Source organism: Phragmites australis, chromosome 20 (genome assembly GCF_958298935.1).
Source record: "Phragmites australis chromosome 20, lpPhrAust1.1, whole genome shotgun sequence".
Taxonomy (NCBI): Eukaryota; Viridiplantae; Streptophyta; class Magnoliopsida; order Poales; family Poaceae; genus Phragmites; species Phragmites australis.
Window position 1 is genome coordinate 11,299,776 of NC_084940.1, and position 13,255 is coordinate 11,313,030.

The following is a 13,255-nucleotide window of genomic DNA, read 5'->3' on the forward strand; positions in this document are numbered from 1 at the left end:
AAACTGAAACTATTCACAGTACTTGGTACCATCAAGAATCAACTACCACACATGATCCCTTCCTAATTCTACGCTAGACACACAGACCGAGCTATTGCTAGTAGTATGCGTGATTCCTTCCGATTCTGAACAACTACACAACTGAATCCTTCCATAAATAAGCAATTAGAAGTATTTATTAACTACAAGACGTATCTTTTCATAAATATGAACTGAACAACATGATTCATTCCTAATTCTGAAGTAAGCACATTATGTACATATCAGATCAACATGCTCACCAGAAAGGCCACCGTCGGCCAGGGCGCCGGCGCCAAGAAACCTGCCCTCGTGCCTCCCGGGCTGCTCGGCGCGGCCATGGCGGTAGCACGGCACGAGAACGGCGAAGCAGTTCTCGGCGTCGCCGTCCGTCTGCAGCTCCGGCGCCTGGGGCTCGAGCCAGCCGATGGACCAGTCGGACTCGTCGGAGTCCGACGCGGACAGACACCCGCCGCCGTCGGACGGCACGATGACTGTAACACCCCGGGGACCAAAACAAGCCCGGAGGGTCACTTAGGCCAACCAACAAAATCTGCCGAAAGCTGAGGGAAAATTTCAGCAGCACCTCCCCTAAAAGTGGAGGTATAACAGGCAACAACAGCAGACAGAACAGATATAGAATATCACACTAGCAAAACAAAGATCCTAGCAACGAGGTACAAGCCTCGACCAAACAACTGAACCACCATCAAATTCATTATAAATATTACAGGGCAAAAGACAATATCTAACAAGGCATCAAGTTTAGCCCAAGAGAGAAGGTAAACGTGCAGGCGACGTGCAGCTACCCATCCCGCAAACGATTGACACCTCAAAAGGAACCTGGAAAGAAAACACGGGTGAGATTCGAAAATCTCAGCAAGTGAAAGGTACTTTGCAAAAGCTATTAGCCACAGATGAATGTGCTAACAATTCTAAATAGAAACTAGTAATGAAACAGACCGCCAACACTAGGAGAAACAATTATGACTAAGCAAGTCCAACGATAACATTAATCATTTAACATTCGGTTGGTATAAGCCTTCAGAGCTGCATATATATCTATATACAAGCTAATTAAAGGAAATAAGATTTGATGCAAATAACCCATTGAATTTCATAAGAAGACATAACCATGCACATGACATGCTCTCCTCACCCTTACCCCTCCTCGGGTAACGTAAGGGTGTGCACCGTACCCCTTCTCGGGTAACATACGGTACTGTACCGGTACAGTCGCGGCCAGAAGACGGCGACAAACTTCCAATGCATGAGATGAATATGTATGACGTGCTTCAAGCATACTATCATAACTCCCGGAATATGCTTGAGACTTCGAAATAAAACATTGCATTAAACAATAATGAACAACTGCATAATGGCATATCGTGCTTACTGCACTTCACAAATCCATCATCGAGTAAACTTCTGGAAACATAAACAACATAGTAACCATCTCATAATCAGTTATTCAGATTAGATGAATGCATTGTAATTAAGGAATGTGGGCAATCCAATAAGAGGTTAAAGCGTAGCCATTCACTACAATCACTTGCCTTTACCAACGATGAAGCCGGGCACTAGTCGTGACGTGAGGTCGCACCACCTGAACAAACACACCATTAATACAAAGATGCCACAACGACGAAAAAGAAGAGGACGCACGCTAATACGCCAAAAGCACCTAAACCAATTACCGAAAAGGAATAACGTCAACGCCATCGGTAGGCCTATATTTCGGAAAACTATACAGAAAACTGTATCACATGAAATGATATACTATTTCCAATTCAGAGTCGAACCAAAGCTCTCACTAATTAGACTTTGCTCCGATGAACGAAAAGAATACTTCGACTCGGATACCGTATCTTCGAATCAATAACAACTATCGAAACGAAACAGACTATTGATCACATGAAATAATACGATAGGAATTGATTGACTTGATTTAAATCAACCCACAATCGTCCAGAAATTACCGAAAAAAATCGCCTTCGGAAGATTGACGACGAATCCGACGGAAATCCGAAATTTCCAACTTTTCCTTTTTTTTTTTCTTCCCCTTTTTTTTTTTCCTTTTCTCTTTTCTTTTCTTTTCTTCCTGGCTTCTTCTTCCTGCTCGGCGTTGCTTCGGCTGGCTCCTTTGGCTTGCTCGGTTCAGCTGCTGCTGGCTAGCTCGGACAGGACAGAGAGAGGGAGAGCGACCACGACGGCGACCGGCGGGGCGCAGCAGCCGGCGGCGCGGCGGCGCGGCGCGGCGCAGCAGCAGCACGGCGGCAGCAGGGGCGCGGCGGCCGGCGGCGGCGTGCAGCTGGTCCGGTGGAGGAGACGGCGGCCGGCGGCGCAGCACTGCACAGGCAAGCAGCGGCGGCCGACGGCAAGCAACAGGAGAGAGAGAGAGACGCGCGCGCGAGAGAGAGAGAAACGCGAGAGCTCGATGTATCTGGATGGATCGGGTTGAGGACCGATCCGTCCGATACTTATCCCTTTTTTTTATTTTTTATTTTAAACCACGAACGGTCTAAATTAATTGGGCTCGCTACGGGTCTCAAAGTGCCCGGAACAGACATATGAATAGCAAAATGGGTTCGTCTCGACGAGATGAACGCAACCACGGTCTCCGATCGTCCATACGAGCCACGGATCACAAAGTCAATATTTAGTCAACTCTCTCTTCTTCTTTTTTTCTCAAAATAAATTGGTATTACATTCTTCCCCCCTTAAAGGAATTCGTCCCCGAATTCTGCCGCTCCGATTCTACGATAAGAGAGGGCAACAAAACATAAACGATGATAAGTAACAATACTCACCAGCTTCGAAGAGCTCGGGATACTTCTTTCGTACTTGATCCTCAAGTTCCCATGTTGCCTCACGTTCAGTCTGATTAGACCAAAGGACCTTTACATACTTGATGGTCCTCCTCCTCATGACTCGCTCAGATGAGTCCAAGATGCACACCGGATGACACTCCACGGTGAGATCCTGTTCCACCGTGATAGACTCCAAATCGATCTTATGCTCAGGGTCGCGGAGATATTTTCGTAGCATAGAAACATGGAACACATTATGCACTCCCCTCATCGAGTCCGGCAACTCCAGACGATAGGCCAAACTACCAACACGAGTCACAATCGGAAACGGACCAATGTACCGCGGGCTGAGCTTCCCGGTGGTACCAAAGCGAACAATGCCCCTGGTCGGCGATACCCTGAGAAGCACGAGATCTCCAACAGCAAACTCCAGATCACGACGTCTAATATCAGCATAGCTCTTCTGTCGACTCTGAGCAGCCAACAGATTCTGGCGAATCTCCTGCACCTTTTCTGAGGTCTGCTGAACAAAGTCTGGACCAAGCAAAGATCTCTCACCCACCGCATTCCAACAAAGAGGAGAAACACACTTTCGGCCATATAAAGCCTCGAAAGGGGCCATCTTGATACTTGCTTGAAAGCTGTTGTTGTAAGCAAACTCAACTAAAGCTAGATGGTCCTCCCAACTGCCCTTCCAAGACAACACGCAGGCACGCAACATATCTTCTAATGTCTGGATTGTCCGCTCTGACTGACCGTCCGTCTGAGGGTGGAAAGCTGTGCTAAGAGTGAGCTTCGTGCCCAAAGCACTCTGCAAGCTCTGCCAAAAGTGAGATACAAACTTGGAGTCCCGATCCGAAACAATTGACTTCGGCACTCCATGCAATCTAACCACTTCCCTAATATACAAGGGAGCCAAATCATGCGCAGAGTTAGTCGTCTTCATGGGAATAAAGTGCGCGGACTTAGTAAGCCTGTCCACGACAACCCATATAGCGTCTCGACCACGAGGAGAGCGAGGCAAGCCAATCACAAAGTCCATCGCGACACACTCCCATTTCCACTCGGGAACTGGTAAAGGCTGCAACAAACCGGCAGGCCGCTTATGCTCGGCCTTCACCTGTTGGCACACACCACAAGAAGCAACATACTTAGCAATGTCAACCCTCATACGCTTCCACCAAAAGAGCTGCTTCAGATCACGGTACATCTTAGTCTCACCCGGATGCACAGAGTATGGCGTACGGTGAGCCTCATGAAGGATATCTGCCTTCACCTCGGACTTCTGGGGCACACAAAGACGGCCTCTGAAACGAACTACACCATCCTCGTCTAAACTGAATTCACGGGACCGGCCCTCGAAGATCCTCTTCTTTACATTAGAAAGGAGCCGATCATGCTGCTGAGCCTCACGAACACGCTCGGGTATGGCAGTCTGAATGATCATTTGTGTCTCCTCTTGCGCAACACCGGCGAAACAAAAAGATATATGCATCCGCTCAAACTCTGAGATCAAAGACATCACCGTCCTAGGGACACCTGTCCTGCTTAAAGCATCAGCCACCACATTAGCCTTGCCTGGATGGTACTGAATCGCCAAATCATAATCCTTTATCAACTCTAGCCATCTACGTTGCCTCAAATTCAGCTCTCGCTGAGTGAAGATGTACTTGAGACTCTTATGATCGGTAAAAATGTCACACGACTCCCCATAAAGGTAGTGCCTCCAAGTTTTCAATGCAAAGACAACCGCAGCTAATTCAAGATCATGAGTGGGATAATTCTGCTGATGGGACTTCAACTGCCTGGAAGCATAAGCGATGACACGGCCCTCCTGCATCAGCACACAACCCAAACCAATTCGGGAAGCATCTGTGTACACGGTGTAGCGCTTGCCACTCACGGGCAAAGAAAGAATAGGCGCATTAACCAACTTATTCTTTAACATCTGGAAGCATGCCTCACACTCATCAGTCCAAGTAAAAGGGATCCCCTTCTGAGTGAGCCTGGTCATTGGCTTAGCAATGATGGAGAAATCTTGCACGAAACGCCGATAATAGCCTGCGAGCCCGAGGAAACTTCTGACCTCAGTCACATTGATCGGCCTCCGCCATTTGACCACTGATGCAACATTCTTTGGGTCAACGGTGATACCATTCTCATTGATAACATGCCCAAGGAAACCCACTTCGGATAACCAAAAGGCACACTTCTTGAGTTTTGCATAAAACTGGTTCTTCCGAAGAGTATCCAATACCAAGCCAAGATGCACAGCGTGCTCCTCCTTAGTCTTCGAATAGACAAGGATATCATCGATGAAAACCACCACGAAGACATCAAGGTACTCATGAAACATCCTGTTCATTGCCTCCATAAAAGCAGCAGGAGCATTCGTTAGTCCAAAGGACATAACTACAAACTCGAAATGTCCATACCTCGTGCTGAAAGCCGTCTTCTCAATATCCTCCTCTCTGATCCGCAATTGATGGTAACCCGACTGCAGATCAATTTTTGAGAATACCTTAGCACCTTTCAACTGATCAAAGAGAACCTCAATGCGAGGCATAGGATATTTGTTCTTAATGGTGACTTGATTAAGTGCCCGATAGTCCACACAAAGCCTCTTGGTGCCATCCTTCTTTTCCACAAACAAGACCGGAGCAGCCCAAGGAGATGTGCTCGGCCTAACAAAGCCCTTAGCCAGGAGCTCATCTAGCTGCTTCTTCAACTCCACTTGCTCAACTGGAGCCATCCGGTACGGGGTCTTATAGATCGGCCTCGCACTAGGGACTAGCTCAATGCGACACATTGCTTCCCGCTCAGGTGGCAATCCTGGAAGTTCACTGGGAAAAATATCAGGGTACTGACAAACAACTGGAATATTCTCCAAGTGCACCTCTGCTTCTGCACCATCAACGAACGACCAAAGAATCCCAGATTTTAACATCTTACGATCTGGAAACATTTGGCACAGGAACGAGAGAGTGTGCTGGATAGCACTCCCCTGAAAGATCACCTCTCGACCAGATGGCGTCTGCAAGGTGATGGTCTTCCATGAACAATCGATCACTGCCCGGTACTGAGATAGCCAGTCCATGCCAAGAATGACATCGAATGGCTCCAAGGGAATCACCACCAGATTCACAACGAACTCCTCATCAGCTAAGGATACAAGACAGCCTGGACAGACCTTGCAACTAGTAATAAGGCCACGCGGTGAGTTAACCACCACGGCCTGATCAATTTCCTGCACAAGAAGACCAGCACGACCAGCAAAGCCCACAGAGACAAACGAGAAACTAGCGCCAGAGTCGAACAAAGCACTAGCATCAACATAATCAACTGAAATGATACCTGTCACCACGTCACCGCGGTCCACACCCCCAACTACGGGCGCAGCGTAGACTCCAAGAGCAGCCTGTGACGAAGAAGTTCCCGCACCCGAACGTGTCGGTGCGGAACCCCACTGCGGTGGCACCGGGCCCGGCGGTGGGAAAAACTGGGGTACCCAGTAAACCCCGTGTGGAGGTGTAGGGGCAGCCGACGAAGCTGAAGAAGGTGCTGGTAGATACTGCGGGGTAGGAGGCGCAGCTAGCATCTGGACCGAGCCCCCAGAGTGCTGCCCTCCAGCTGAGGACGATACGGGCTCCCAACGCAGCTTGGCGTTGGGGTTCTTCCTACACACCACGTCCTTGTGGTTCTCCAGACCACACAAGGAGCACTTCCCACGCCAAGTGCACTCGCTGCGACGATGCGAATCACCACAACGAAAGCAAACCATGCCCATGCCAGGCTTGGCAAAGGGGCGGGTCTGAGGCACACTCCCTCCTGGAGCACGTGACGGCCCAGAGCTGCCACGGTAGGGCTGATAACGATGGCCTTTTCCCTTCCTCTGCATAGGGCCACTAGAATGGCCCCCTCTCTCCGTAGGGCCTCTGTACTGGTCTCCACTGGAAGTCTTACGGAGATCATCAGTGTAGCTGAACTGCAACTCTACACCAAGTGCCTGCTCCACCATCGAACGAAAGTCAGTGATAGGGAAGGCACCAAGTGTGTGGCGAATGGCAGGGCGAAGCCCCTGCCGGAAGCGTCGAGCCTTCTCTGCCTCATCGTGTGCCACATGGGGCACGAACCGAACAATCTGGTTGAAGCCAACCTCATACTCTGTCACTGACCTCCTGTCCTGAGTGAACTGTCCCAACTTGATATGCATCTTATCGAGGAAAGCGGCAGGGTAGAACCGTCTCTCGTACTGGCGAGCAAACTCCTCCCAAGAAGGACTGCCCAATACCACGGACCTGGAAGCCAACACACTATCCCACCAAATCTGAGCCTCTCCCTTCAACAGCTGAGTCACAAAACGCACCCTGTCCTGCATCCCCACCTCAAAAGCCTCAACTTGCTTCACCATATAGGCCAACCAATCCGCTGCCTGGATTGGACTGCCAGACCCATCGAAGTTGTCGAGCTTCAACCCGACCCAGTCTCGCAGCGTCATGCCACTGCCACGTCTAGCGGCAGTAGTCCTGGGCGCCATAGCGGTGTGACCAGCACCCGCAGCCTGACCATGGCCCTGCCCAAGCGTCCTCATCACCACCTCTTGCATCTCTCTAATGGCAGCAACCAGGTCAACCTGACCTCCTCCCTCTGGCACGGACGACTCAGCCACCGACCGCGCATCGCCACCCCCTGGCGCCGCAGTGCGACCACGTCCTCCCTGCCCTCCACGACCAGATCGACGACCACGAACCTTTGGCGGCATCTACAAACCACACCCAAAAGCTCAGCATTCAACAACAACACTTAAGAAACAAATCAGCATACAAACATATATAAACAGGCGCAAGCGATGAAAATATAACCAACCCCATCCTACAGGTGCATGTGTGTCAGTTTTAGAATTTAATTACCTAGGACCTAAAGCCTAGGCTCTGATACCAACTGTAACACCCCGGGGACCAAAACAAGCCCGGAGGGTCACTTAGGCCAACCAACAAAATCTGCCGAAAGCTGAGGGAAAATTTCAGCAGCACCTCCCCTAAAAGTGGAGGTATAACAGGCAACAACAGCAGACAGAACAGATATAGAATATCACACTAGCAAAACAAAGATCCTAGCAACGAGGTACAAGCCTCGACCAAACAACTGAACCACCATCAAATTCATTATAAATATTACAGGGCAAAAGACAATATCTAACAAGGCATCAAGTTTAGCCCAAGAGAGAAGGTAAACGTGCAGGCGACGTGCAGCTACCCATCCCGCAAACGATTGACACCTCAAAAGGAACCTGGAAAGAAAACACGGGTGAGATTCGAAAATCTCAGCAAGTGAAAGGTACTTTGCAAAAGCTATTAGCCACAGATGAATGTGCTAACAATTCTAAATAGAAACTAGTAATGAAACAGACCGCCAACACTAGGAGAAACAATTATGACTAAGCAAGTCCAACGATAACATTAATCATTTAACATTCGGTTGGTATAAGCCTTCAGAGCTGCATATATATCTATATACAAGCTAATTAAAGGAAATAAGATTTGATGCAAATAACCCATTGAATTTCATAAGAAGACATAACCATGCACATGACATGCTCTCCTCACCCTTACCCCTCCTCGGGTAACGTAAGGGTGTGCACCGTACCCCTTCTCGGGTAACATACGGTACTGTACCGGTACAGTCGCGGCCAGAAGACGGCGACAAACTTCCAATGCATGAGATGAATATGTATGACGTGCTTCAAGCATACTATCATAACTCCCGGAATATGCTTGAGACTTCGAAATAAAACATTGCATTAAACAATAATGAACAACTGCATAATGGCATATCGTGCTTACTGCACTTCACAAATCCATCATCGAGTAAACTTCTGGAAACATAAACAACATAGTAACCATCTCATAATCAGTTATTCAGATTAGATGAATGCATTGTAATTAAGGAATGTGGGCAATCCAATAAGAGGTTAAAGCGTAGCCATTCACTACAATCACTTGCCTTTACCAACGATGAAGCCGGGCACTAGTCGTGACGTGAGGTCGCACCACCTGAACAAACACACCATTAATACAAAGATGCCACAACGACGAAAAAGAAGAGGACGCACGCTAATACGCCAAAAGCACCTAAACCAATTACCGAAAAGGAATAACGTCAACGCCATCGGTAGGCCTATATTTCGGAAAACTATACAGAAAACTGTATCACATGAAATGATATACTATTTCCAATTCAGAGTCGAACCAAAGCTCTCACTAATTAGACTTTGCTCCGATGAACGAAAAGAATACTTCGACTCGGATACCGTATCTTCGAATCAATAACAACTATCGAAACGAAACAGACTATTGATCACATGAAATAATACGATAGGAATTGATTGACTTGATTTAAATCAACCCACAATCGTCCAGAAATTACCGAAAAAAATCGCCTTCGGAAGATTGACGACGAATCCGACGGAAATCCGAAATTTCCAACTTTTCCTTTTTTTTTTTCTTCCCCTTTTTTTTTTTCCTTTTCTCTTTTCTTTTCTTTTCTTCCTGGCTTCTTCTTCCTGCTCGGCGTTGCTTCGGCTGGCTCCTTTGGCTTGCTCGGTTCAGCTGCTGCTGGCTAGCTCGGACAGGACAGAGAGAGGGAGAGCGACCACGACGGCGACCGGCGGGGCGCAGCAGCCGGCGGCGCGGCGGCGCGGCGCGGCGCAGCAGCAGCACGGCGGCAGCAGGGGCGCGGCGGCCGGCGGCGGCGTGCAGCTGGTCCGGTGGAGGAGACGGCGGCCGGCGGCGCAGCACTGCACAGGCAAGCAGCGGCGGCCGACGGCAAGCAACAGGAGAGAGAGAGAGACGCGCGCGCGAGAGAGAGAGAAACGCGAGAGCTCGATGTATCTGGATGGATCGGGTTGAGGACCGATCCGTCCGATACTTATCCCTTTTTTTTATTTTTTATTTTAAACCACGAACGGTCTAAATTAATTGGGCTCGCTACGGGTCTCAAAGTGCCCGGAACAGACATATGAATAGCAAAATGGGTTCGTCTCGACGAGATGAACGCAACCACGGTCTCCGATCGTCCATACGAGCCACGGATCACAAAGTCAATATTTAGTCAACTCTCTCTTCTTCTTTTTTTCTCAAAATAAATTGGTATTACAATGACCATATCGTACTCCCGGTCGACCCGGGGCTCCCCGCGGCTGCGGCGCCGGTTCCTGAGCCTCCTCGGCCGTGCGCGGCGACCGCCGGCGCCGGTGCCAGCAGCGGTGGAGAACGTGATGGTGTCCGGCTCCCGGAACCCGGAAGGGAAGTCGGGGAAGGAGGAGCTCGTCAGCGCCGTGCCCGGGAGCTCGTGGGTGGCCACCCGCGCGGCGCTTCCCGGCCACAGCCATTGCGTGAAGCGGCTCAACGCCATGGACATGGCGATAGAAAAAAAAAGGAAATCCTCGCTTCTTGCGAAAAACTTTGGGAGACTCTCGATCAGATAAAAAAAATTCGCGGCGAAATCAAACAAATTCGGTGTTTCCTTGGATCTGCCGAGTCGAAATCGAAAACCAAACGCAGCAAAAATAATATCAGAAAAAAGGCAATCTTTTACTGAAGTAGATCCAAGTGAAAGCTTTTTGGCCAGAGTAAGCAGCAAAATTACTTCATTCGACGCCAACCACAAAATCCGGCAATAAAAAATGGCTCTTTTGGCAAAATTCGTCTCAAAATTCTCTATTCGGTTGCGAAATTAGGTGCGCCACCACAGCAACCAACAAATCAAATCCTCGTGTGGCAAACAGGGAGCCCAAAATCATTGCCCCCAAAACAAAACAAGAACACCCCTAAATTGGCTTCTCCTTGAAAATCCGGCACCAAAACTCAACACCAAACACACAAATCCACAGGCGATAATAAGCTACAGCCCCCGAAATTCACCAAGAAGACACACCCAACAGTCCCAGATAAAATCCTCTGCCTGCTCAAAATCGAGTCCCGGCAGACCGCAAACGCGACTCGAATCAGAACCGCCCCTCCTCCCGGCTCGCCAACCGCTCTCCGTGCCCTCCCCTCGGATCCCCGCGCGAACTCGAACTCCCAGCGACGCGACGCAACCACTCGATCGGCGGGGTTATAGATCGGAGAGAGCTCCGCTGCCGCACGGCCGGATAACTAGTCCCCTCCGCCCCCTCAGCGGACGGCCGAGATCGTGCTGGCGTGAGGCGGCTTGAGATCCACACCGTCCGTCCCTCGGGGGCCCCGCGCAGGCCAATCACACCCCCGTGGGGAGGGGGCTGCGTGCGGGGCAAGCTCTGGCTTTCGTGAGCTGCCGGGACACTTGTCACGATTGATTACTCGTTTCGTTTTGGGTCTGCTTGGCTGGTCTCGCCTCACGTCCATGTGGGTGCCGTCGCGCGAATGAACCTGGATGGGTTTCACGTCGCCATCGTGGAAAGTTCGGTGAATGCATGTGCTCGGGATATTTGTCTTGCAGTACTGGTGCAGTAAAAAAACGGTTTTAAATTACCTTTTTGTTTAACGTGCTTCACGTTTGTAAATACGGAGGTAATTTGGTCAGACCTTCCTGGCTGATTTGCTGGTAGTAGTACGGAGTACATTCTTTAGTACCTCCCCTGTAGGGGTGGAAATGGATGGCAGGAAATCCGAATTATCCGATTCCGTATCCGTTAAAATGCGAATATGGATATCCGTATCCGTATTCGTTTCTGAAATGGATACTAAAATGGATATATCCGAATTCGTTTTCGAGATTCGGATTCAAATGTGGATATCCGAATTCGAGATATATCCGATTCGTATCCGTATCCGCCAACCAGGGAACCAAATTTTGCTAAAGTTTTAGAAATTTCAGATATGAACGAAATTCCAACCCAATCAAATTGGAACAATTTCAGTCAAATTTCATCAAATTTCAGTTAAATTTGATCAAAAATTTAAATTTCCAACATGAATTTTGAACAAAATTTGTAAAATTCCGGCCCAATCAAAGTAGAACAAATTTCATTCGAATTTTATCAAATTTCAGTCAAATTTTTTCAAAAATTTAAATTTCCAACCTAAATTTCGAAGATCGAGTAGATATCCGAATGCGGATTCGTATTCGAACTATCCGATTCGTATTCGTATTCGAAGATATCCGGATCCGTATTCGTATTCGGATTAAAATATGGTAAATCGTACTATCCGAATTCGATTCCATGCGTATCCGATCCGTTTCCATCCCTACTCCCCTGTAACCTGCTACGAATGGCACAAACAAATATGCAGAGAGATGGGAGTGCTTCTTCTATCATCCGTTGTCCTTGGCCCCTGTTGCAATTTTGCGATTCCCTGACAGGGAAAAGAAGCAGCAGCAGTAGTGATTGGGCTCTTTTACTTGGTACTTATTAGCTCCAAATTAGATAAAATCTAAATTTTAATTTAGGTGGTTAGTGAACGTGGTTGTATTCTTATTTATTAGGGATTAAATCATAGGTTCGTTCCTTATATGTCTCACTAAAACTGAATTTTTTATAGTAAATGATGTACCTATCGACAGCGACACGTATGTGGTGACTTTGTTAATCTTCAAGTTCCGTATCTCTAGTCTTCAACGGGCGTTGTGTGTGTGCATGCGATAGTATGATTGTGTGCGTGCGTATGCATGTTGTAGGTTTTAAAAAAACCAATCCATTTATACCTTGCGAAGCACCGCAAGCTTTGAACCAAGGATCCTTATCAATTCAGGGCATGTTTGTTTTTTATTGTAATTCTTATAATCTAGAATATGGATTGTTAGAATCTGCATTGGACAATCTAAAATAAACAGCATCAGATTGTTATAATCTCCCTCCTCTCTCCCTCCTCCCCTACAAACACGCTCTCTCCCGCGGAAGATGGTGTTCGCCTTCGAGCACTTGCACGGCCTCGACGTCGTGTACCTGCACGCACAGCATCAAGCGGCACCATATCTTTTGTGGCATCACTGGTTCAGTTGGAGGAGGAGTGAGGAGGTGGGGGAGAGAGGGAAATAGCGGACGGCAAGGGAGCTTGTTGCGGCGGCGCTCCTGAAAGGATCGAATGGCCCAATAGAGAGGTGAATTAGGCTCTAATTAAAAATACTTCTACCGAATACTAGAATAAGTAGCAACTTTATCCAATATGAAATATAATGCAATTACGCGAATAAACTAGAGCAAGGCAACAAAACAAGCAAACAAAGACACTAAGCAAATTGTAGAATTAAAAGCTTGCAAGAATATAAATGCTCAAAGTAAATGCGAAAAAGTAGAAAGATAGACAAGAGGACACCGGTTTTTTCCTCGATGTATCGAGGAATTGGCACTCCCCCTAGTCCTAGTTAGAGCATCCACCAAGGATATCGCTCCCTTTGAGTCACCAAGACTCGGGTGCTCCCTCATGATTGTCACTTCTCCATCTTCG